This window comes from Myripristis murdjan, chromosome 19, assembly GCF_902150065.1.
Source record: "Myripristis murdjan chromosome 19, fMyrMur1.1, whole genome shotgun sequence".
In the NCBI taxonomy this organism is placed as follows: Eukaryota; Metazoa; Chordata; class Actinopteri; order Holocentriformes; family Holocentridae; genus Myripristis; species Myripristis murdjan.
In genome coordinates, this window is record NC_043998.1 from 12,621,914 (window position 1) to 12,643,077 (window position 21,164).

Here is a 21,164-nt window from a genome sequence, read left to right on the forward strand (position 1 = left end):
GGAACATGTTGGAGACTGGCACCCTGATGATCCAAAATGGAAGACACGATAGGGGAGAGGAAGGAGGGGTGCAACATAACCTCACTTAGCAGAGATGCACTCTCTCATGTAGAGAGAGACAGCAGTCATCGAGCCTGGGAAGAATGCCTCGGCCATATTTGAGAAGATGCGTGACATTATCGCTTAATGTGTTTGGGTTAGATGGCATGTCAGGCCATGAATTGTTGTTACACAAATATAAGAATATACAAATACGAATATACAAAGAATATAATTTAATCTCTACCCGCATGTAATCTCTTTGTCAACCCGCTGACCCCACTGGGTTCGACCATAACCTCACAAACGCTGTTGGCCTAAGTATTTGATATCAAGCACTTGGGTTTGGAAACGCTTCGTCCTGCAGCGTCCATATTCCCTCTCCTCTATAATATATTACCAAAGCGGATATTTGATGGGGAAGAGGTGGAAATGAAACGCACACAAATCTGACCCCATCACACATTGAACTTAATCCCTGCTGGATGGGAGCCCGGGCCCGAAGAGCTGCTCTGTCTTAATGGTTGACCTGAGATTCAGTGAGCATCGCACCGCTTGCAACACAGCAAAAGCAAAAGCATGCTTGATTCCCCGTCATAAGTAAAAAGCAGAATTTGGAGCTGGCGGTTGTTTGTGCTTCTTTTAAAACACTGGCCTTCCCTTAGGGAGACTTGTGGGAGGGAGGCAAAAAAGGGAGAGGGGGTTTTGCGGTGCATTCACATGTGGAAGCTCAAAGCAGTAACAATTTTCCCAGCCTCCTCTGGCCTCATATGGCCTGTGCTGTGCTATCCTGCAGCTAAGAGCCTCAGAGTCCTCAGAGCCGACTGCCCCTCTCTCTCTCTCCCTCTCTCCTTTTCTCTTATTCTCTCCTTGCTCACCAACTCGCTGACAGAGTGGCTGCCTGACACCTTCTCCTCTCCTCCCAATTCAGTTCAATTCTCTCTGTTGTCTGCATGTACCCTTTCTGTCTGTTATGATTGTGTATAATGGGCCTCAGTCCAACATGCTGGCTGGCAGGCTGACGGGCGTGTTGGACAACTGCTTCACAGTTGGCTAAGCTAGTGAGGGAGAGAGAGAGAAAGAGAGAGAGAGAGAGAGAGAAGGCGGAGAGAGGCAACGGCAGAGTAAGAGAGAGAGAGGGAGAGAGAAAGAGAGAGAGAGAGAGAGAGGGAGGGAGAGCAAAGAATGGGGTCACTTGAGTTTGTTGCTCATAGGATATCAATCAGCTTGCTCTCTCCACTTTAGTAGTCTGGCTGTTCTGTTACCTCCCTCCCCATCTCATCTCATCAAAACCGCCATCTTTGGGAGTGTTACAGCAACAATAACAACGTCCAGCATAAAAAGGCACCAATCGAGCACCCGTGTTTGGAGTCCCAGTTTGATCACACCATGGAAACAAAGATGATGTAGTTTAAGTGAGGCCTTAAGTAAGTGCAAGTCTTGTATTTCTTTTATATGGCATTGGCAAACAGAGCAGCAGTAGACCCAGCTGAATGCCTTCAGTGAAGTCCGATACACAAGCGCTGTTCTGCTTCGTTATAAGCCGCTTTGCAGGGAGGAGGCCTTGAAAATGGGCCGCCGAGCGCCACAGAGAGAATTCAACCTTGTCATGAAAACGAATTGCTCCTCACAAAGGTGTTTTCACTAATCTTTGTCAGGTCCCCGCGATTGCTGAGTCATTTGGAAAAAGCAGCGCTCTCGCATTCTTTATTCTTGTGCAATGCAGCATAAGAGGACTTCCATTTTTAGCTTAACAGCAAATTACATTAAGCTACAGCTCAGTGGGCCCTAACGCTTTGAAAGTAACACATATCGACAGATAGGGATAAAAGTTTTTTGATATTCCTCAAACTTCTCCCAGCGAGGCCTCTTTTATACCTCCTCCCCTGCTGCGGAGTGGGGAAAGAATGGGTTAAACCTGTCTGCGGCCCACATCTGGGAATCATTTGAAACATTCCACAAGGCTTACCACATGTTTTCAGATGGACTAAATCCCGCGAAAGGCTCGGCTGTCAGAGGTTTGAAAAATTGTCTTTTTTTTTTTTGCAGCAAGAGGGGAAAAAATGAGAAAGAGAAAATTAAACTGTATAATGGTTTTTCTCTCTTGCAGGTGAGATTAGGTAGGGCTGGTGGTGGGTTTGCAGACCGGCCGCTGTGTGTAGGGTTGGTGGTAGCGGTGTGGAAATGTGTGTTTCTGTGTCCTCCTGCTTGTTGGTGGCATGTTATTTGAATGTGTTCTGAGTGAAAGCGTTTCTTAACAGCCATTTGCAGTTCAAAGGAGACTTTGGGGGCTGGCTAACTGTTTCCATGCGGCTGATACAATCTCATCTGCCCTCTCTCCCTCTCTTTTTCTCCTTCTCTAGTCCTCACAACTTATAAAGCGAACCTACATGAAAGTTTTGTAGCTTTTCAGCATGCTTATAAACACACACTTGCAGACAAGACTGGCACGCTGAACCACTGGCAGGGGGAGCTCATTTTTTTTGCATTTAGATGCTTGGATATGTTCATCTCGTTGTAATATATCCTGAAAGGCTCTTTCATAAGGTACCCTCTTGTGGGCACTAGCCTTGCTGTGAAGTGCCTTACTATGGCGGCTGCTCGATGGTTTCACCATTACACTCCACTACGGATGACAAGCTAATAAAGGGTAGTCGCGGGGTGATGAATGGTTGGCTGCTCTGAGCTCCAAATAAATAAGTGGTTTTTAGGGGAGGGAGAAATTAATGGCCAGGGAGTCTGTGGATGTTGATTGACCACAGAGCCTTGGCACCATCTCGCCCTCAAGTCTCCTCACCTCCCTATGCAGGTCCGCCGGGTCTTAGATCCTCTGCAAATCCATACCCAAGAAAGGCTGGTAGACTGCTGGCCTTTTTGACGTCAGGCCCCAGAGGTCTCATGTTGCCTGGGTGCGTGAGCCTCCCCGCTGTATTTGTCCACTGACATTTGGGGGACTGGAAATGTTTCTCTTGGGCGTGGGTGACACTCCATGCAGAGAAGGGGCCTCTCTCTCGTTCGGCCGTCCTCTCCTTCTCTCTGTCTAGGAGGCTGTGACATGTGGCATGTGGCCCCATGCTGGAGGCAACAGCATTGATCACGCTGGCTAGTGTTACCACACTCTGGAAATAGCCCCGGAGAGCCCTGGACAGTAAATAGGCACCCGGCGTTTACAGGATTCGCCAGAGGTGGAGGTGGACTCAAACCGAACACCTGCTAAGAGGCTCACCAGATGCCTTGTAAACTGAAACATGAGAGAGACACTTGGGGGGGGACCATTGCACTACTGTCCTATAACGTTAACCATCCGCAGGAACTATTTTATGTTATGGTTTTTATAGGAGGGAATTCAAGGATCAAGATAGTGCTGCAAAGCCTCTGAGTGCATTGAATGTCATGTTTCCAAAAGGTTCTCATTATTCATGCTAAAACAAGTGTTTACAATGCCTGAATTGAGTAATAGAGCTGGCTGTCCTATCTAGGTTCACCATATTAGAAGGAGAACACCACAAGTCAGCAGAAAACGTGACAGCAACCTAAAATAATTGCAGGCATCATATTTGTTGTACACATTGTGTACTAAATCCCAAGGCCATGTAAGATAAGTAAATTTGAAAATACATCTTTCAGTTTCTATTTCTGTTTTTCGCCGAAAATGGGGCTGTTTGAGAATGCTTTGTTTAAATTTGAAAAGGCCAGTTTGGTGTTGCAGTGTGGTGGGAGCCTTTCAGATTTACCCGTCTTTTAATGGACATGGTCTAAATAACGATCGTGGGCTTTTCTGCCACTCTTTGTTTCTCTTTGCGAATCTCGAAAGTGGAGACAGCAGCATTAGTAATCTATGAATCTAAAAAGCATGTCCACGTCTTGATTTTCTGTTTCTGCAAAGCACAGTACAGTACCCTTACACAAAACTAATGCATGTACCTTTCAAGCAATCATGTCATGCTTGAATTTTTGTTTGCTTACCGGGGGCTGTGTCAGACATTACACGTAGCACACATCAAGCTTGACATATCCTTAAGGCTGTACAGTAGACGCTTAAATACAGTCTGCATCTCAGAATGCAAAGGAGCCACACCAGACTTCAGACCCATTAAGATTCAACTCCTGTGACTTCACAGTGTAAACCTTGCTACAAGTGGAGGATGCAGCTGGGCTGAGGAGACCCCAGAGGCCTTGCTAGCCAACTTAGAGATATGTAAAGGAAACACAATGCTAGCCTTTGCCAATACAAATCCCCGTGCTGCAGCTGAAGTGAATGAAGGCTGGCCCATCCAGTCTGCATGAGCACACCCTGTACACACACCAAATCCACCTGTCAGATGGCTGTGAAATAAGACAGCTCAGACTCTCCAGCCACTGTGTTGTGACAGCAGTCACTTCCACCAGAACATACTTTTAGCATTTGAGGACTCCCTCAGTCCTCAGTTGCTCGAATGCCTCTGTGTCCCATGTCAGCTCCCCCCCACGCCCCCACATGCAACTGCCCCCCCTCCCCTCCCAGCGCTGCATTCCTCACTTGTGTGGTGATGTGTGACAATTGACACAGCTTAGTGCCACTCACAGCTTTGTATGAGAAAGCCTCAAAGGCAGCAGGGGAAACAAGGAGGACTCTCTGTGTCTCTCTGTTGCTGTGTCAATGCTCCCAGGAAAAGAGGAGAGAGGCGACTGAGAGGTAACAGAGAGGCAAAATATGTCGCTAGCTGTCTTGTGGCCTTTAGTCCAATCACAAGGGGACATGGGGTTTCATATCTACCACCACCTCACTCAGAACTTTGCTTTCTGGGGCGGAAAGATATTGAGTGTAGCATTCAAATCTGTGAGGCAGCAGAAAAATCGGTGCTTTCTCCGGCACAGTAACTCACCTACATGCAAACAAGCATACAGATGCATGCACACTTGTGAACTTTAAATATACATGCGTGCGCACACACACACACACACACACACACACACACACACACACTCACACACATAATATATGTGCACACAACTGCATACACATCCTTCCAACATCCACACAAACCTAGCACAGCTTACTCTCAATACACTGTATGTACTAAAACTCAGTAAGCGATGGTGACGTAGCTATGGTAGCAGGACTGTCATACACTGTTCTCATTTCTTGGTATTATTATCTTTGTATTATATTCAGGAGCGCTGATAAAACATCTGTGAGGGGAAGCAGACACTTTATAACCCCGATGATATACTCAATCTAATCCACCTTTCCCCTCTAACGTCCAAGCTACAATTCTACTACAGATTTATCCAAAACAGCACAAGGGATAGTTGCATCATGTCCTATTTACTGGCAAATTTGATAATGGCTTTTTGATTTAGGAGAAGAGAAATCTCATGTCAAAATTGCAAGGGAAACTGGGCTTACTTTGGAGTCTTGCAATGCCTCAGTCACACACTGGATTGTGTGGCTGCAAAGTCTGGCTTTGGGGTGAAGCCATGGTATAAAAATAGCTGAATGAAAGTTCGTTTGTAACCCACAAGTTCTTATCTCTCAGTAATCATCTCCACAATTGTGTAACAAATGCATGGTCTTTGTACTCGATGCTATTGTTTCAGAAGCTAACCTTATCTGTATTTTATTGCGAGGTTCATCTATTGGCATCTGTACTCAACATTGCATACAATGAAACTGAATTTCTTTTCCTTGGCTCCTCTCTGCATTGCAGACCTGTACATGGTTGCATTAAATATTTGTTTACAACCTCAAGTGTATGTCCGATTACATAACCCTACAACCACTGGGAACACCATAGTTAATTTAATAGTAAAGAAAATGCACTGGAGTTAAGTTGCTCCATGCACCACACACACACACACACACACACACACACACACACACACACAATTAATTTTATAAGGAATTTTCCTTGGCTGCAAGATAAGAGCAGAGTTTTATGCATCCCAGCCAAGGATAAAGCAGCTATTAAGCAAACGTTCTGGGATGAGACCTACTTTTTATGCAACGGGGCACTGGATTTTTCCCCCTTGCATCACATCACTTGAGAGGAGCACAGAGCACATCTGGAGTTAACAGGACGTCCACTTGAGAAGTGGCTGCCATAAAAGGAAAGGGGCGGGGCCAGAGCTGGTGTTGGATTTCACAGCCAGAGAACGTGACTGCAATGGTTGCCTTTGCGAGCGCTGAGCCTAACTTGTCCGCTCACTGAGAGCCGTCCGCCGCCTCTTACCGACGGTTTGCCGGGGGGCTAATTTTGCTCAGCACTCGCAGTCTCCGCCGTTTACAAACTGAAGAGCCCGCAAACAACTTTGAAAAGAGTACCGACCGCAAAGAAATACAGCTGCGCGACTGAACTTCCACCAGCAGCCCGAGGGGACCGGGAGGAGGAGTCAACAGGTCCCAGGTATAATGATCCACTTGTCATTGACAGCTTGTCAACATTTGACAGCATGCGCTCAGGTCGCAGCTTGGAGAGAGGGGGGAAACCGGGCAACGTGTCAAAGTGTGGTCGTTTTTTTCTAACGAAAGGCTTTTAAATGCGTCATGCACGACCACGGTGTGTGATGTCTTTGAGTGTGACAGGTTTCGATGCCGTTCATTGTCAGAAATGGGTTGAATGACTGGAGTCCGAAACTCCTATCAAGTTGACACACCGTGGCCACTTCAGTGTTGCGCTGGCGGTGTAGAAAAGAAAAAATGTGGACATCCCAGCGCTCATTATATTCAGTGGACATGATGTCTGTTAGCCAGCCAGCTAGCATGCAAGCTAATGCTTCGCTGGTCCTCAGTGCAGCTCTTAACAAAAGCTATTTGGATATATTTCAGCGCTGACAGCTTATTCGAGTCGATTAGCAAAGCTGCCAGGCTAACCAAATATCCCCCCGCTGAGGAACTGTGCCGATATCTGAAGTTGGAAACATGTAATTTTGTCTGTCACAGTGTCTGCATTTACCCCGGCGAGAGCCAGTTTTGTTGTTGCAAGGGTCAGAACAATGTAATGTGGAGCAAGCCGCATTTTTTGACCGCGTGCATTTGGCAGTTTTTTTTTTTTTTTTTTTTTGTGAAAATCGCTTTGGTGTGGGCAGCTGAAGCCCGAGGTGAACTTTGCTCTAGTAAATAGTGTAACGTTAGTTTGCTGTTGTTAGCGACCATATCAGAAGCCCACTTCCTCTCGTCCTCAGCATGTTGTAAATGGATGAACAGTCAGAGGAGCAACCACAGCCCCGCATTCTTCTGATGTGCTCTCAATATTGAGCTGGGAACTTCACGACCCAAGACAGCCTGCCCTCCTCTGTGGCAGGAATGACAAAAATGAAACCCAAAGTCCCGCTGCAAGCTGACAGATATCTCCCCTAATTTGTTAACACCCTTGATTAACCCCTGTCAAGATAATGTGGCAATTTGAGGTGTCTGCATCTCGACAAATTAAACGTCTTGCCTGTGTTCTAACACTTTAGTTACATACCCTGCAGCATCAGAAACATGCAGTGTTATCTCGTAAAATGTTTTCTTGTAAAACCACACATTACCAGGGTTCTCATTCCCCTGTGTTTATTACCCAGGAACACATTTACTATCAATTTGTAGAGCATACTTTAATTTTGTCACGTTATCATCAAAGCTGTGATTGCTGCTTTTTCAATGTGTTCTCATCTGAATTGCTCATTTGCTCTGTGGAGTTTGAGCTAGACCGTGCATAGCTCAGTATTTTAATGATACTTAATGATAATAGATGCTGAATGATAATCCACTCCACTATTTGCCTGATAGTGGCTGCATTCAGTGCACTACAGTGTTAAGTGTCTGCTTTTGTGGGGTGGGGCTGGGAAAGGAACATGCCCTTTCCTCCTGAAAACCTGTGACATTCAGAGCAAGATGCATTAGAGGCTCAGCCGCTGAGTGGGAAATTTGGTGTTTCTGAGGATTTTCCCACCCTGTCGCATCTCCTCTTGGTGTGATTCACAGTTAATCGTGCCACCGCCATAACTGGGAGGCAACCAGCTGCCCATCAACCTTTATATATATATGTATGTGGTAGAGGTTTTTTTTTTTTGATAGGAATCCTGACATGTGCCAAAGTTTGTAAACCAGCAAACCACTTTAATGATTGCTTTTGAATTGCATTCATTATTGCTGTTTTAATCTGTTGTCTAGCCATCTCATGGTGTCTGAGCCCATGTTCACGTCATCACTTAATGTTGAAAGGGAACAGTTACTCTCTTTTGTGTCTCGAGGGCAAAATCTGATATTTGGTGACCTCCATGGAATGAAGTTGACATTAGCAAGTAAATCTCACATGCTAACTCTAGATATTAAGATTTGTCAGTCAGCATGAGAGAGGTATGAAGAAATGATGTCCTCCAAAATGCTGTAACATCATAGTTGTCGACAGCTCTAGTTACGTGCTGTTATCTGTCTGCCTCTCCATAGAGCAGAAATGAAAATTTGCAGTGGATTTTTAATTGTTTTCAACAACTTAAAGCAGTATATCCTTTAAATTTGAAAGTAATTATGCTACATTGTGTGTTTGGATTCTGAACTGCACAGTGTAGGAGTTGTTTTAAATGGCACTGTATGAAAACTAGTCTTAAAAAAAAAGACTTTTTTTTACTAGTGCAGAGAATGAATTTTCAGGGAGACTATCAGCCCCTCTTTGACAAGAGTCAGTGGGAAGTTGGTTCCCTCCTCATGTGAGTGATGCCACTTCTAGGCCTTGCATGCCTAAATTTCAAAAGGCACCGAGTGTGTCATCGTTATAGAGGCCATACACTCACTTTGCCCCTCTAATTGCCTCCATTACCATGTACCCCCTTCAATGCAAATTCTAAAATCAAGTATGAATTAAAGTGGAAAGGAAACTTCTTCTTCGCTCTTAAAAAACACAGGAGTAGCGAGTCAGTTTATTCTGGCTCTGTCAGTTTTGTTTCTTCACACAGGCTGACACATTATTTTATTTATTTTTCGCTCACCACCTGTGGAACAAATGGCTTTGCCAGATGAAAGGGGGATGAGTTATTGGAGTACGATGGGATTGTTCCAATTAAGAGCCCTTTTTGTGCAGGATATTAGACGGTTCCACCTACCAGCTGATATCTGCTCTGCTATTGTGTGACTAATAATTGCCTTGATAGGTTCTGCTAATGCATTCAATAGATTCCTCCAAATTATGCTTCCTTTTACTCTACTGTGTAATAATGGTATTAAACTGGAGTTGGCTTTTTAAAATATTGAGTTTTGAAATTTTGAGTGACCCATTTTCATATTGCATAACATATTAATTTGATACTGTATGCAATGGGTGTAGGCTTGAATATAAAGTTGGTTGTTACACCTGATACATAGTGTCTTCAGGGGGCATCCTCCCCCGGGAGAATATTTTGTGAAATTGAACAGCTGAACACACCATTTTCAAATAATTTGAGGCAAAAATATTTCATGTGATGTCACGGTGCAAAAACTGAATTAATACTAGAAGTTACTAAATAACCTATTAATCAAAAAATAGGTTGAAAGCAGGTTAATCTAATACAATAGCTTTGTTAATCCAAGACATAAATGCCCAGTTTCCTTTCTAAATATATGAGCTATCCCTGACACTGCTCTTAATTTCCAATTTACTGTAGGTGTCATATAGATGTCACATTAGAAAGGTACAATTTTACCCGAGAAAAAACATGACTATCTGAGAGTCTGATTGTGTAGTGTTCCTGCTGTTGCCCTCAAACTCTTCCTACCTTTACCTACATGCTACTAGAAATAGTTTCATGGGTTACTTACTGTAAGATAGCTAACTTACAACAATAAAGACTGAAACTAATACAGTTAACTTGTGGCCAACAAAACAGATATACTCTGCCATGACATCAGTAAGCATATAAAGACCGAGTAATATAAAGACTGAGGTAATAAGACTGTGATTTACTTTGTAAATGAATACTCTAACTGTATTTTAAGAAATCGGTGCTGACTGGTTTTCTCACCTCTTCAGTCCCTAGCATGCCCTAAGGATTGGCCTTAAGCAGTATGCCTCTTTCAACCCAGCTCTGGTATTGCAAGTCATGTGATGCCATGGGGGCCGAAAACCCAATTTCTCCATAGGAAACAACTGAAGAAAAGACATGCTGCTAAAACTGTGAATCATTTTTTCTGACTACCACACACGAACAATATAGAGTTGTTTAATTACCCGCTTTTGGGCAATTGTGGGCGTTTTTCTTTGGAAACCACCAAAAGCCATATAAAGCTGTATTTTTCTAATCTTTGTGAACCCGTCTAAGGCCGTAAGATTCCTTTTGAATGAATGGCGGCCATTTTCAATCCCTGGTCTAGCTTTATTATAGGTCTATGGTCCTCAGGCATTTTACAGCACACTGCCCTGCCGCCGTTATTCCCTTCAGAACAATCCCTCTGTGATATTCTAGCCTCTGATTCGTCCATGTTCTGAATGACAACCTTGCATAGCCAGTGGGATTGTCTTGGGTTTTAATATCTGGCTTCTCGTCTGTCATACTGAATGACAGCTAATGGAAGTTCATGCATCTTTCATGTCTTGATGTTGGTTAAAAAAAGTTTCTGTTGATAAGGATATTTAAGGCTGATAATTGGTCGGCATTTGCCCCAACCATCCCCACTCAAATCTACACCCATGATGCATACTATCTCTCCTTATAGTGTTATAGATAATATCCGACCCTACACCCCAGTAGCTGACTATGTTGTTTAATCATGCAAATTATTTTCATCTAGGTTTTGAGATAGCATCATCTTCAAATGTCACGCTAACCGGCAATAGTTAGCCAAGTTGCAGTTGTAGGAAAGCAGCTTTGGCTCATTTAAAGGCAGGAGGAAATGTTTGCATGCAAGATTTTGGAGATACTGTATTCTCATAGCTAAATTTGGCACGAGATGTAGTTTTCGCCAAAGAAGACCTCAGGTTGTCAGATGTTTGGTTTCTGGAGGCCCGTAGTGGTCTACACACAGCCCCGCCACAACGACCTTCTCCCCTGCTGTTGTTGAGCCAGGCTGACTCACCAGGCTCAGGCTGTGCAGCACAAACTCATCAGGCGCTGACAGATGAGACATGCTCCCCACAATGGCAGGGCACCCTGGAGATGTCACCCAGTGCATGCTTAACGGTAAACACCTCTACCCATTCCCACCCACACCCTGTCAGACTTTGCCTGCTAGTAGATCTGTGTCTGGTGTAGGAAGCAGAAAACCACACTGCAGAGTTTCATTTTGCCGTAATCAAACAAAAAAGAAGGCAGACATTGAGAATTTGTTTTGATGTGTGGTTTGTGTTAGTTTTACAATTTGCTGATTTTGCCATTCAGAGTCGTTCATTTCTCACCAATAGAATTACACCATATAGAAAAACAGTTACTTTACACTGAAGCTACAAATGGGGTCCGGTGGAACTAAATAGTGTAGCTTTACACTAATAAAACCAGCCCTGACCTAAATGAAATGGACCCAGACTTTGTCAGAATAAGTAGAAATAAATTGGGATATTACAGTGGTTTGGCTGTGGTGCCCAATGACGTAGCCATTGCCTTAGGGAATGGGGCGAGTGTGGGAAAAGCGGGAGAGAAAGAGGGTGGGAGCCTATACCAGGAGAGTGCAGCCGAAGCCGAGTGGGATTTTTTGGGAGGGGGAGCGGAGCCCCTGTGATGTTGGGATATGGGAGCTCCACTCACGCCAGCCGACGGCAGTTAGACAGGCTCACTTACGCATACTGATTCCCTTTCCACCGCCTTCCACCCAGCCTGTTAGGCACCCTGTCCTCGACAGCCATGTGAGGGTTAACTCTTCCCCTCCTTCACGCCGCCTCCTTTTATTCCTCTTTTTATGGCTTTGATGGTATTAAATAATCTTTACGTGTCAGAGTGCACAGCTCCCCGTGTTCACGTCGGGGAGAGAGAGAGAGCAATTAGGTCAGAGTGGTAGAATAACTCGGTTTCATCCCAGTCTTAAAGTGGCAGGGCACCTTATTTCAAGTTACTGTTTAAATTCACTGCAAACCCTAAGAATGTGAATTTCAAAGAGGTCCAAGGCCAGCAGGGTTATCAAAGCCATGAGAAAAAGAACTTTGTATCTCTCTGTTGTATAGTCTCATGATAAAATGTCCCAGAATGGATCATCAGTTGTGATATTTTAGGTCCCTCGCTGTGTTAATTTGCCTGAAGAATCAGGCCACGTTTGTCTCCTTTTTTCCTAATGAGGCTGAGCTAAAGACCCATATAGCCCATTATCCTGGTTATTGATTTGGAATGTGTCTCAAGCTGCAAATTGTTTTGGTAGACCTTGAAATCATCGACAGATTTATCTGTAGAGCTCCTCTACTGTCTTTTTAGATTAAGGGATTAAGATTTCTAAGACTAGACAAAACAGTAATGAATTGGATGTCTTGTGTTTACTCTTGGACATGGCTTCACATTATCCAATTGGTAAAGTTTCCCATAGCCTGTTGTCACATGTTTGAGATTGCATTTCTGCAATTTGGTGTGTGGATATTCTCCCCCTTGTCATAGAGTTTAATTGCCCTCCTTGTCCCAGGGTTTCATACTATTTTCCATACTCATTTTGTACCTTGGCTTTTACCAAAGCGTCTCTGCCCAGTCGGACAGTCCCCCAGCTTGACAGCTGACATTTCCAGTGAAAGAGGCCTATTGTTGGCTCTTAATCCCCCTCCACCCTCCTCTCCATAAAACAATGGTATCAATTGCTTCCACTGAGTACATCCACAGCTCTAAGTGAGAGACAGGCTGGCCGGGCCTGCTAGCTAGCCTGCCAGCCATCCTACTAGGCAGCCAGGCCGACCTCTTCATTCCCTGTGATAGCTCTCCGCTCCAGCCCGCAGATTCCTCTCCAGGCATCTGCGCTAATATTATCTCTGTAGCATGAGAACCGGCCCATGATCATGGCTGAACTGCCACCTCGGAAATGCACAAATAAATAATGGCTATGTATTTATTTTCCCGGGGAGACAGTGGAGCAGACTGGCGGCTTCACCCCCCCCACACACACCTCCCCATCCCCCACCTCCTTAATGAATGGTCTCCATTCTATTTTCCTTCATTTTCCCCGGGACACCGCCATTAACTTTGACAGATGATATGTTCTTTCACTGAAACAGTGATCTTGAGCACATTGTCATTGGAAATCGGATTCACACCCCCGCCCCTTTGCTCTTTGCCTTTCCTCCCTCTCTCTCTCTCTCTCTCTCTCTCTCTCTCTCTCTCTCTCTCTCTCTCTCTCTCCCCTCCTCCTTTTTCCTGGTGCTCTCTCAGTCTGCGCTGAGGGACGTGCTGTTAATATTCCGTTTAGAGCTCCACTGTACAGTCGAGCCGCCAAGTTAACCCTCTGCTGCCATGAGCCAGACAGCTAGCCACATAGCTCCTGTCTCGAGCACTGACTTTTGGCTAGCCTAGCTGCCAGAAAATGCCAATACTATATCAAGTATGTGCCAGTAACCATGTAATACTAAATGCCTTTAGTTGGCTTGTATTAGAGTGAGTGGGTTGGTAAGGATTATAAAATCATGTCTTTGGGGGTTTTACTCTGCTGACACTGGTATTAATGTTAGGTGTCATTTTACATCTGGCTCACTTAACTTCTTGGACAAAAGAAGAAAAACATGGACATCCCACAACAAAGACATTCAGGTGGCAGATTGAGGATAAATAGAGGAAAATAATAGATTTTGTGCACTGGATAGCTCCCAGTGTAAAATCCATTTATTATCGCTGCACTGGTTGCGTTTCAAGTATGCTACTCTTTGTCAGACCACTCCTCACTTTCCTCATTTAAGTTGTTTGACAGCTCCAAAACTTTTCACTACCGTCAGTCTTAAGGGAACTTATACGAGGCCCCTGTACAGTGGCCAACCCAGTCAGAGTGCAATGCAGACCATCTTAATGATTTCAGTAGAACAAGTCCTCTGCATTGTGCCTCCTGTATGGGTGTATGTGGCAGTTGATGGTGTATTACCCCACTGCTGTGGTTGCAGCTGCCTGCACATTAGCTCAAGTTGCTGGGCCACATTTATCAGTGTGAAGTGAACACCACAGTGGAGAGATAATGGTCCTGAACAAAGATGATACCACTCTGGCTTCTGCTGCTGCTGCTGCTGCTAGCTCTAACAGCTAGCAAGTAAGTGGCTCAGCTCATAGCATCGTTATCGTACCGCTCTGCTCGGCTAGCTTGTGCCAGCCAAGTCTTTTAGCTAGTGAGCTATGTCTCCATGGGCTGTCACCACAGTGCAGCCGGGCCCAGTGAAGAGCCATCGCGCCAAATCACTGTCATGCTAAAATGCTGCAGCACAGAGCCTGTTAGACGGTGGGATTCCAGTGCTTGCAGCTGGAGAAGGGGAAGTAAAGCCGAAATGACCCCCAAGAGACTGCAGCAAAGTACGATATGGGCCAGTTACATATCCTGTAGCATTGTGCAGGTTTATACTGCACAAATGCACATTTTATGTCATGTTGCCTCAGAAAACTCTGGAAATGGTTGCTCTGGTTGTGCTTGTAGCTTAAACAGAAAGGAAGCATGCATGCAGAGTAACTTCTCGGAGTCCCAGAAATGCACCCGACAAACCAGGCGTCGTGCTGCAGATGTTTGTCATGCTGAAGGCATAACTAGTGGCTGTAAATGATACTGGTTCAGTCAGTGAGACAGTGAGACACTACCAGTGGCGGCGGATCCTTTGATTGGTTTTGTACTTCATTTCATGTCAACATAATTTCCATTTTTCTTGCTTTTTGTGTCGCAGTAATAATTCTGTAATGTGGCACACCAGGCAGCATATGGCTGCCATTTATGATCAACAGCCTCTGTAAAGAGGTGACGGGAATATGCAAATGTCTGCATGCTAATGGAACAGTAATGTAATGAAGTACATTGTATATGGCCAATAATGAGCTCCGGTTATTGAGTGTTGATGGCTTCTTCTCAGCCAGCCTTTGTTGTTGCACAAGCTGCGGCTTTCTTGTTTTGCTCTTCATGGCACATATTCACATTAACACTGTTCACATACACACACATAGCCATGCACACACAGACTAAGATACATGAACATTACATTCATATTGATTCATGGTATTGGGAGAAAAATGTATTGATAAATACCTGGAGTACTTGCCCATTGAAATTGCGAAACTAAATTGGGCAGAACTGAGACAGATGCGGCGCAGTAAATTAAACAAGCAATCTTCTCTGTTGGGTGACAGCACAATGGTGATTAGGGTTTCATGTGAGCTGCCCTACATTATTTATGGCTGTGCTGTGGGCTGCCTGCAGTTGAAAAGACCCACAGTCCATTGACTGGGCACATTACGGGAGGCCGAGTCGCAGGGAGAGGGGGAGTTAAAAATGGCTTTATTTCCTCTCGAGGAGGTCCATTTTCATCTAAATGAAGGTGGAAGCCCCAAGCGTGTTGTTTCCAGGCCCTGCGTGTGTGAAATGTGTTGACTGTGTTCCAGGAGGCTTCTCTGCGCTGCTTGGCTCCGTGTTCCAGGGTGATTTCCGCAGAACCTCCCATTTGTACACATCAGCCACTCCTAGTTTTCGAAGCCGCTGCCTCCCCAACTCGCTGTCCTCTGCCAAGCCACCTTCTGGCTAGGTTTCGTCCACTGTTCTAGCTTGCTGCACCTACAAGCAGTGTTTTTGTTGTGGAAAAACCCAAGGCAGAATCAATGGGGCTACATGTGGCTGTCCCCTTGGAAAACTTCTACATCAATACAAGTGCATGTATAAAAGTGTTGTTACTAATTGCTTACTTAAATCAATAGGTGTACACATTAATACTAATTAGTTTTCATTGATAGAATTTTGCTTTGTGGATATTACAGAAAGCGCAGCTGGATGGTGAGAAAAACACGCACAGCAGGATATGGATGATTAATACAAATAAGGGCGCATGAAATTGACAGTATTAAGTAATTGCGAAAGTACCAAGGAAGCTTGTCTCGTGTGGCCTGCACTGCTAACTTGTGACATATTTCCAGTAGCTTACGTAACTCTCTGCAGCAAACACTGGCCTCCTGTGTCAACAGCCGAGTTTTTTCATTGCTCATGGGCTGCAAGAGTGATAAGGAGTTGATTCTGCTCAGAGATTGCCTTGCCCAAGAGCTCATAAACAGATGATGGTGAGAGCTGAAGCATATTGCTTATGGAAGTACTGTCATGTGTGGTGTAAACATTCACACTCTCTGTCATGTTGTAGTTACACCAACAACATTAGCCCCAAACCCCAATTATCATTTCAAGGTGCAGTAATTGATGTGTTCAGTACTTTCACATTGGCCAATTGTAGTAGGAGTGCAAAACACTGAGAGCGCTGTGATATAAATATGACAGTGTTATTAATCATAATATGTTTAGATTGTAAAGTCCTGTGTTTGGGTCATATAAACTGCCTGATTTAATATTGTTCTGCAGATAGTCTTGAAAAGCCAGTGCAGAGAGAATAACAAACAGCATGTTTAGCTGAGATGCAGTGACCTTGGAGAAAACACTCACGCTTTTCAGACTGCTTGTAATTGCCGCTGAAAACTGTTTATCTTCTCTGTTTGTTGGACAAGTTTGGAGGTGTGGAATATCTGTGTGATTGTATGTTTTGTATGCTTATTTCATAACTGTTATCATCAGTGTGGAATTTCCTCCCATGCACAAGTTATGAAATAGCTAAAAAAGAAGGCCATGTTTGTTTTATTTGTCAAATTAAGCAGGCCATCTTCACTTTGATGGATGTCTCTTGCGTGAGCGTGTCCTCATGTAATTGTCCTTGTGTTGTGTGCCCCATGCTGCACAACAGCGCGCGTTCATTCTTAGTTGGCTGCTTGCCCAGAATACCCACTCTAACTCCGGACCACTTGTCCACAGCTCCAAAACAATGCCAAGCTGCAGTGCTTCCTCACAGAGCCACCGTGGGACAGCCCCCTGGGGGGCGGGGTGTTTTCTGATAAGCCTCTGCCAAATCTAGTTCTCACACTCAATCACTTCTTTGTCATTTCCTCCATGTGAATGCCAGTGTGGCTGGGTTGTGGCTGTCCATGGATTGCCTATAATCAGATACCTTGCATGGCTTTCATCAGGACTTAAGCAGCGCAGCTTGCCTCCCCCTCAACCACAACCGCAGCCCCTTCATCCACCAGCCATTGTTTTCCTATCGAATGAAATTTAATTTTAAGTCTCTCTCATGAAGCATGAAATACAAGCTTTTATATTGGCATTGGCAGGTATTTAAACTTCTGATCTGATCCAGGCCGTGCTCATTAAATCGTCAAACTGATGCAATGTTTCACTGCCGCCGGTGTTTGCCAGCATGGCATGTTTTTCCACTTAGGGATTCCAGTATTTGTCTCTGTCATAAACACAGGGCATCTGGTTGCCAGTAGTGGTCCCGGCCTTAATTTAGCATTGGACTTTGACGTCGACGTGTGGGTGAATTCTTCAGAGAGAAGCTGTCTGTCTTCTCATTTAGCTGCTAGCATAGGTATGATAAATGTTACTAATCACCTATTGACCCCGAGAGGTCAACCCTTTGCCCTGTGACCCTTCCCCCTCGTCCTCCCCGCTGTCTTCTCCCTGCCTCTGTACCCGGTGGAAAGCCTTTATTCTGCTCAGGCAACTCTCTGCACTGCATTTTTTCTTTCCAGCACTGGTTGTAAGCCTAACTGTGGACTTGCCTTGTTTGTAGTCAAGTGCGAGACTTTCTTCCCTTTCTAGATTTATCTCTCCAAAAATATCTCTTATTTGGCCTTGTACCCTCTGCAGTAACTTTGTGTTGTAAATGTGATTAGATACAGTGCGCCAAAACAGATATGCTCTCCTCTTTGTCTTCGCTCTGCTTTGCTTTCAACCTTTGCACTTCTAATATTGCAGCCTTTTTTTGTAGGATCTTACTGAGGAGATAAGTAAATGAGGGAAGCAGAGATTATCAGCAAAATAATCTTTTGAAAGAAATGAATTTGGGTGAAATACCGAGGACAGGGGTGTGTGTGTTTCTGTGTTTGTGCACACACATACACACTGTTCTGCTTTTTTCCCCGCTAGCAGAGTAAAGAATTGCATAGGAGCTTCTGAAAATCCACCTGATAATGTCGGTGGCTGGCGCCTTGCCTGAGCTGGTCGGATTTAAAAAATAAAGAAATAGAAAAACCTCCTGTCCTCCAGTGCCCAGCCCATTGCTACACAATTTACACACCCAGCACCGTGGCCCAGATTTTCTGAAATCCCCAACCAAACAGCTCTCCTGTGTGGACCCTTTGGAAGTAAATGGCAAGTGTCAGTTTCATGGGGGAACACTCACAGTTGAAGAGTGCAGCGCAGGTGGGAACAATACCGGCTAAAAAATAATGGCACTAGCATGGTGCCAAGTTGGTTTTGCCTGTGTCCACAGATAGGCCCTTACCCCATCCTCGCCCGGCTTCCCACTTGAGTCTGATTGAGCCATTTCGTACAGCTAAGCCGCGTGAAGAGTGCTACTTTTATAATGAAAGAATACTCCTAAATCAAGGCTTGACAAATCTACTTTCTCCATGTCCTCACATTGAGGGTTTGGCGGATTAAGCTCTAATTTTAGTGCCACTTATCTTTTCAGCTGCTTTTAAGAATTAGTTCCAAATAACAAAAAAGTGTGAAAAATGTGAAGGGTGCTCGGTTTTTTGGGGGTTGGGTGCTGGGTGGATGGGGGCATTGTTGGGGAAGCAAGGCTAAGAGAAAGAGATTGTCTAGTGGCAGCGAGGGCCTGTGCACGAATGGAGGAATTTACATAAAAATCTCCAGAAAAACTGCTTTTGCGATGGTTCGGCAAAAAGGCAGTTGTTAAGCGGATGTCTTTGAGGAGTCTCTCAATCCGCCCTCCCCCTTCCCTACGAGGTCTCGAGTGGCCCCGGCACTTTGAGATTACAAAGACTGATGAAGTTTTCAAACAGCACAGATCATGAAAAATTGAAGAGGACTTTTTTCACTCCTCTCTTTCTCTGTGTTGCTCGTTCTTTCCCAACACTCAGAAACTTAGATCCTGAGTGTTTGTGATCTAAGTGGAATGTGTGCACACAGAGCCTATGTGTGTTTGTGTGTGTGTGTGTGTTTTTATGTGCGCTCAGGAGTCTAGTTTCTGGCTGACTTACTGCAAGTCAGCACCAACTTCATCTAGTCTAAACAAAACCACTTTTGTGGAAGGCCTGACTTATTCTAAAGTCACCAAGGCCTGGGTAGTTTGGCCCTTTCTATCTCAGATGTGTTCTGGCTGCTCTGACACGTCATCAATACAAAACAACCATCAATACCGCACTAGAGGCTGTTGCATTTAAAACAAAGGGGGACGGCGCGGTGGTGGTGTGCATTCAGCACTTTTGAATAGCCGTCAGCTTATTGATTCCCCCTTCAAGGTCGGCATCAATTCCTCTTTGCCTGCTCTTTTCTGTATGTGACAGTGGAGGGCAAATGCATGTTTAAAACTCACTGCTCAATTGAGTGGGATGGTGGTGGTGGTGGTGGTGGGAAGGGAAGGGGGGCTTATAAAACCACCATGGCAGTTTCCACCAAGATTTGCTTCTCTTGGACGGGAGCCCTCGTCGTTGTGGGCAGTGTTTGGGTGTGATTATGTAATCCATCAGGGTATTACCATAGGCAGAACCCTTGGGGGAGACTGTGTGTGTGTGTGTGTGTGTGTGTGTGTGTGTGTGTGTGTGTGTGTGTGTGTGCGTGCGTGTGTGTATGTGGGTGGGGGTGGTGATAGAGGGCGATGGTGGGACGGAGGGGTGGGTAGGTAATGGCGGTGCTACTGATGATCATCGTCTAGCAACAGCCCAAGGGTAGGAATGTTTTGTGTGGCGATGTGTCCGACAGGTGGCTAGGAGACGCTAATTGATTAATGATCGGGGTGATATATGAGCCCCGGCGGCCGGGCCGGAACATAAAGGCCCAGAGCAGCGGTGTCGCCCTAAATCATTTCCAACCAGGCCCGTAAACCCAAAACAGTTCTCCCTATTAGCATATGAAAGGCTGAGGAAGAGGGGGGGGGTGCACCGTCCCTTCGAAGCCCTTTGTAGACCACCTATTGTCAACATCCCGAGTCTGAATTAACAGGCTAGCGTTTTATGCCAAATGAGTAATGACAACAAAGATGGTTTTATAATAAGGGTCACTCAGCACTAATGAATGATTAACATCACCACAAACCAAGCCTCCTGTATTGTTTGTATTTTGTCCTGTTTTTTTTTTTGCCCGTGCATGGCTTTGACAAATAGCAATGCCGGCCTATTATATAAAAAATGATTTTACACATACAAAGAGCGAGTGTCTCATGCACTGTATAGAATGTAAAATTGGCGCTATTCTACGATGTAGCATAAAATCTTGCTATAAAACTGATTGCTGAGAGGATGGGTTGTTACTGTGTGTTGGTAACCATAAATCCTGATACCCAGTGGTGAAATAATTTACATACTTTCTATACGTGTGGCTTTTTTCTCTGTGCGTCATGCAGTTGACATATTTTCCGTTCAAGCAGTGCCGGATTCTTCTTGAATGATGGGACACAAGTGGAATTCACCTGCCCCCAGATGATCATATTTTGTACTTAGTGTTCCACATAACATTGTCACAGCGGATTAGTCCCTCTCGCTCTCTCTCTCTATCTCTGCTCTCGCTCAGCCTCTCTCTGGTTATATACCATTTCACAGGGGGGCCTTGCGTGACCCCCTCCATTGTTTTGTTTGGATGATTCTGAAGGACAATGGCAGTCTGGAGCCTTGGCCTGCGCTCAGCTTGTGTGAATCTGCATCTTTCTATTTGGGAGTGCTGTCCTCCAATGTCAAGAGAGGTTGTGTGATCTATGTGTGACTGTAGGGGGTTTCCACCGCTGAGGGGAGGGCTTTATATTGTGTGAAGGAGCGCAGGAGGCAGAATATTACAGATGTGAGCGAGTTAAAACAGCACATTGTGTCCGTTTTAATATGAGCTCATGACTCTTGCCACTGGGCTGCTGTTTCCAAATGACCCCACGCTTGGCGACGGGTGGTCGCACCCGCGCCTCCTTCCTCTGGAATCGTTTATTTACACTTTGGTATTGAACGGCAGCGGAAGGGTGGGGGGTGGGGGGTGCTGTCACAACTAGTTACTGAAAGTCTCAGAA

At 45.0% G+C, this 21,164-nt stretch overlaps 1 protein-coding gene across 1 annotated transcript in view; it reads left to right on the top strand.

Moving 5' to 3' along the window:
* Nucleotides 1–5,840: 5,840 nt before the first annotated feature.
* Nucleotides 5,841–21,164, top strand: part of raraa (retinoic acid receptor, alpha a) — a 172,964-nt gene continuing 157,640 nt past the window's right edge. The window contains 2 exon segments of the mRNA XM_030077595.1: nucleotides 5,841–5,851; nucleotides 6,174–6,425. The gene's annotated coding sequence lies outside the window, so the exon portion shown is untranslated.